Below are 6,000 nucleotides of genomic sequence, written 5' to 3'. Positions count from 1 at the left end.
GACTTCGATGCCAAGGATCCAAAGATGGCGGCCTATCGAAACGCCGTCCTAAAGATGTCAGCTCGGTTCGAGGGACTCGAAGGCTCGGGAAAACAATCAAGCGGCGGATATCCTCGCCCGCATTGGTGCAAAACGCGATGCGGTCCCCCCAACATCTTTTTAGAGAGGTTGTTTAAGCCATCCGTGGTATGGGAAGGGGACACAGATAACAATAGTCTGGACCCGGCCACAATGCCCGATACCGAACACTCTAACATAATCGGAGGCTCTGCCACCGAAATAACACCTTCAGCCCATGTCATAATGGCCATTATTGCCCCGTGGATAGAACCATTCTTGGCCTACCTAACTAGCCAGGAACTTCCCGAGGACCAAAATGAGGCACGCTGCATAGTGCGGCGATCTAAAGCCTACAAGGTCCACGAGGGAGAGCTGTATAGAAAGCACTACCGGAGTCCTTCAAAGGTGCATCTCCGAAGAAGAAGGGCGGAAGCTTTTGGCAGAAATTCACGCCGGACTCGGCGGCCACCATGCCGCAACCTGGGCCCTTGTAAGCAAGGCCTTTCGTACAGGGTTTTATTGGCCGACGGCCCGGGCAGACGCACAGGACTTGGTCCAACGCTGCATCGGTTGCCAGCTTTTTGCAAACCAAAGCCACATGCTACCCACCGCCCTCCAAACAATCCCCATTACCTTGGCCTTCGGGGTCTGGGGGCTTGACATGGTCGGACCCCTTAAAGGGGGAACCCATAAGAAAAAATATTTACTGGTCATGGTGGATAAATTCACCAAATGGATAGAAGCCAAACCTGTTAAAACAGCTGAATCCGGACCGGTGATAGACTTCATATCCGGTGTTGTACACTATTATGGCGTCCCCCACAGCATCATCACTGACAACGGCATGAACTTCACGACCGACGAGGTAAAACTCTGGTGCAGCAACATGGGCATCAAGCTCGATTATGCTTCCGTCTATCACCCACAAACCAACGGCCAAGTTGAGCGAGCAAATGGTCTTATCATGAGCGGCATTAAATGCAGATTAGTGCGGTCCTTAAAGGAGTCTAACATGCACTGGGTAGAGGAGCTTGACTCCGTACTCTCGGGGTTGCGGACCACGCCGAATCGTACTACCGGATATACACCCTTCTTTATGGTGTACGGTGCAGAGGCAGTTCTGTCCTGCGACATAATTCATGACTCACCTCGAGTGCGCATGTACGAAGAAAGAGAAGCTGAGCTCGATCAGCAGGACAGTTTGGACACCCTGGAGGAGGAGCGTGACGTGGCAAAAGCCCGTTCCGCATTTTACCAACAACAGGCTCGCAGATACCAAAGTAGAGAAGTACGGGCCAAAACTTATAACGTTGGCGAGTTAGTTCTACGCCTGCCGGAGAAGAAAAAGTCCAAGCTCGAGCCCAAGGTCCCTTCATTATTGACCAAGTTCTAACCGATGGAGCGTACCGTCTGCGGGATGCATCAAATAATCGACTTGAGCCGAACCCATGGAACGCAGCCAGGCTCCGAAGATTCTACGCCTAGCGCTAGACTCTATGTTCGTCTCCTTCCTCTGTCCAATTTTGCATATACATTATCTGTCTCTTTTCTCTTTCTTTCTTTTATCTTTCCTCTAGGCCTTCAAGGGCCAACTTGTGCCTCGCTTGCACATTATAGATGCGCTAACCGCGCTCATTATACCTGGGGGCTTCTTACACAGAAGCTTAATTATTTATCCAGGCTTCATGCCCAGCACATGTGTTATTCTTTCGCACGTACCTTTTCTTCGCCATTATATGCATCGATATGACTTAAGTTTTGGCCAAGCTGGGTTACCTGGCTCTTGTATTTATGCCCTACATTTCGGTTAATTCGGCTAGGGTATAAGGGGAGCACCTCTGCGATTGTTACTGCCGGGTTAGCCGGATGTGTACCTCAGACTGGGCGAAGCTGAAAGCTAGCGTTCTTAAGGGAATATTCGGTTGGTGAACAAAAGATGATTTTTATTTATTTTCCATATGTGCCCCTAGATGTTTTTTTTCCTGCGTTTCCTCTCGCAGTCTGGATATGCACTTTAGGTCATGCGTACCCAGGGAAAGGAACCCTTAACGGAACTATTCTCCCTGGAAGATGTTTCTTACTACCCATGTAATATAACATAACTAGTTGGGCACTTGTTTGTTCAAGCACTAATGACCCCTACGCCTGGTCTCCACGCATACCCCGGTTCTTATATAACTGAGCGGGTATTCGGATACACTCCAGACTATCGGGTCCCGAGGTTGAAGCGAAAAGGTCCGCCATGACAAATGATCTACAATCCGGCTAGAAGGCATTATACATGTCACTTTAATTACATAGTCATGTAGACTGACTAAATTCCTCTTCTATACCATCCAACAGGTGGTCTAGCCTACAAACCTGTTGGGAATACTTTGCGGCTAATTCTACTTGCCCATAAACTAAGCTAACGGGGATCTCTTTCCCATCGGGCCCCACAGGTCCGACCTCGGCCATGTGGTTTGGGCCAGCCTTGGTATACCGCGTCTTCACCATAGCCCAGGCTTCCCTGGCACCTTGACGGCAGGCCGATATCTTCCATAATCGGAAGCGCCGCCGTGCTCCTTTGAGCTTCTCCGCAAGCTCTCCAATGCCTTCGGGCAGGGAGAGTGATGGCCACAAGGCCTGGGCAATACCTTGCATCACCTGCCGAACTTGTTCGTGTAGTTGTAAGAACTCGGATAGAAGATCAGCCTTAGACCCAGGCATCTCCTCCGCGGGACGACCCGTCAGCATACCTGCAGACATAACTCTGTTAGCCGGCTTCTTTGCCGTCCCCTTTTTAAGGGTTCGTTCAAGCACTTACTGAAAATGCCGCGTCGAAGCCGCTTATTCTCCTTCTCGGAGTCCGCAAGCTGGGCTCGAACATCTTTTAGTTCCACGCTCAGCTTGGTATTGGCGTCTTGGAGATTGTTTTTCTCACACCTGACCTCAGTCAGCACGCGTTCGCCAGCCTTTAGCTGTCGTACGACATGCTGGTCCTCCGGATTCTCTCTGGATTCATCTGCAATATCTACTGTTAGATCTGTAGCCATGCCGCACGCTATATGGTACCTATCATTCTTTGAAACAAATGTTACCAGCTGGGGACTTTTTAGGTTCCTTCAATGCGGCAACGGTGGCCCGAAGTTGGGTCTTTCATTCCTCCTGCTCCTGTGACAGTCGAGTATTCTTCCCTGTAAGAACCTACACAATAGATGATCCTTAAGTCAGTTCTGCTAACTGATTCAAGTCTCAGGGGCTACTGATACATATAATCGTCAGATTTGCTTACCCGTACATCCCTTTCATACTGGTCCGTGGCTCTGGCTAGACCATTCTGAGCAACACGGAGGTACGTGTCTCCAAAATTGAAGGCATCAAATGCCTCTGGGGAGAAGCAAGCGGCACGGAGTACGGCTCGGCGACGCCTATGATTCATGGCGCTCTCCACTTCTGAATTTGTAGCGGATAGTCTATCCGCATCCTCTATAGGAGGAGTATCCGGCGTCCACCCCATGTCGGCTTCCGCCTCTGTGTCCGGCCCTGCAGCCCAACTGGTGGAGGCATGATCGGCAGCCTCACCGAACATATTCCGGCGAGCATTTTTTCTGTTAAAGAAACATGGACGTCATTACATTTTGAGAAAGACGACAACCATGGAGCAGGGTTTTTGTCATACCTCTGCGCCGACGTCTCCGTCCTGACCGCCTTCCTTTTTGGCCTGCCCAGCCTCGGTGCCTCTTGTTGGCGAGTTGGTGCGGGTTCGGCATGGCGTCCCGAAGGCCTTCCCTGTGAAACACCATATTTATATGGTAGGTGAAGTGTCTAAAAGGGGATCCTAGTTTTTGGAGTTGGAATTTTTGGTTTTTCTTACGTGCGACGCAGGAAGCAGTCCGGGATAGTCGGCCGTAATGGCCACCATGGCGTCATCACAGCTTAACTGATAGAACTGCCGGTCTATCAGCACCATGAACATGTCTGGATCTTCTTCGAGTCCGGGACCGAGGGCCTGGTCAGGGTCCTCTGGTTGTGGAGATGGGCTGCTGACCTCCCTTATGGCTTTTCGCAGTTCCTGCTGCAAAATGGCAAGGTGAGTACCTACGACAAAATGCGGGAAGAATGGGAGTAAGGAGATATAACTCACCCAGCTTGGAGGGTTGTACATGGAGAATCCATCCCGTGGCTTGATGTGGATGAACTCCTCCTCCTCTCCCTTGAACAACTCGGACAGAATTTTTGCCAAGGCAGCAACGTTGTCCGGACCCTTGCGCCCGCAACGGGTGGCATCATCTTCCCCGTTAAAACACCATAGGGGGTGCCCTCGATATTGAAGTGGTTGCACTCCCGCATTATACATATTGACATAACCTCGATTACTGTCATCCTGATTGAGCTAGCGCTTTAATCCGGTTCATCAGATAAAGGACTTCTCTGTTGTCTTCCTCCTGGGGGCTCCGTGGGCGCCAACTTCAGCGTTTCTTCAGAGGAGCATTGTTGAACTCAGGAAGACCCCGCCGAACAGGGTCTGGAAGGGGGACGTCCTCCATATAAAACCATTCCGAAGGCCAGTCTTTGGACGTCTTCTTCGGAGTACCGGGTAGGTATACGGTTTCGGTGATGCGCCATATTTCGGCTTCGCTCACTTGATAAAGTGACCCCTTCTGTGTGCGGGGGACGAGGCAAAATAACCTTTTCCACAGCTCGAAATGAGCATCACAGCCCAGGAATAACTCGCAAAGGGCAACACTGGCGATGTGTAATATGGAAGCAGGGGTGAAATTATGCAGTTGGAGGCCGTAAAACTCCAGGAGCCCGCGGAGGAACGGATGAATTAGGAATCCGAGTCCCCTTAATAAATAAGGAACAAGGCATACCCGCTCCCCTGTAGAGGGGCTGGGCAAGCTCTCCGCTTGCTCCCCGCCATTGTAGGTGGTGAGCCCCGCTCGGACGGGAACCATATACGCTGGAGGGAGAAATCCCTTAGTCTAAAGTTCGACTAATCGACTGTGTGGGACTGAACACCTCTCCCAATCAACAGGCTTAGGGCTACGGGGGCAGGAGGAGGAGCTGCGGAGGTCGGCCATGTTGGAGTGGATCTTTCCAAAGCGCGCTCCGATGGATTCTCGCTGGGGGAGGATGATATGGATTGGATCTAAGAATCCCCATCCCTTTAATAGACAATTTATTCATCTGGCTAGGGGGGCGAATGTAAAAACGCCCTGGCGCCTCGTATTCATTCGACGCATGGGAGATAGCCCTTATTGGGCGCAGAAGCCAAGAGGTCCAACATTTATGGGGCCGGACACTTCTTAACAAACGTTCAAAATTTGGAGAAGAACCCGCCTTGCAATGCCGAAGACAACACTGCGCTCCGGACTCATCGTCATTGAAGCCTGGTTCAGGGGCTACTGAGGGAGTCCTGGATTAGGGGGTATCCGGACAGCCGGACTATATCCTTTGGCCGGATTGTTGTACTATGAAGACACAAGATTGAAGACTTCGTCCCGTGTCCGGATGGGACTCTACTTGGCGTGGAAGGCAAGCTAGGAAATACGGATATGTATATCTCCTCCTTTGTAACCGACCTTGTGTAACCCTAGCCCACTCCGGTGTCTATATAAACCGGAGGGTTTTAGTCCGTAGGACAACATACAATCATACCATAGGCTAGCTTCTATGGTTTAGCCTCTCCGATCTCATGGTAGATCAACTCTTGTACTACTCATATTATCAAGAATAATCAAGCAGGACGTAGGGTTTTACCTCCATCAAGAGGGTCCGAACCTGGGTAAAACATCGTGTCCCCTGCCTCCTGTTACCATCCGCCTTAGACGCACAGTTCAGAACCCCCTACCCGAGATCCACCAGTTTTGACACCGACAATACCCATTAGAGGAAGGAAACAGTCCCATATAATCAAAGCCCCAAACATCAAATGGTTCAATAACAAGTCAATAA

Source organism: Triticum urartu, chromosome 2 (genome assembly GCF_003073215.2).
Source record: "Triticum urartu cultivar G1812 chromosome 2, Tu2.1, whole genome shotgun sequence".
Classification (NCBI taxonomy): domain Eukaryota; kingdom Viridiplantae; phylum Streptophyta; class Magnoliopsida; order Poales; family Poaceae; genus Triticum; species Triticum urartu.
Note: the sequence above shows the minus strand (reverse complement) of the source record.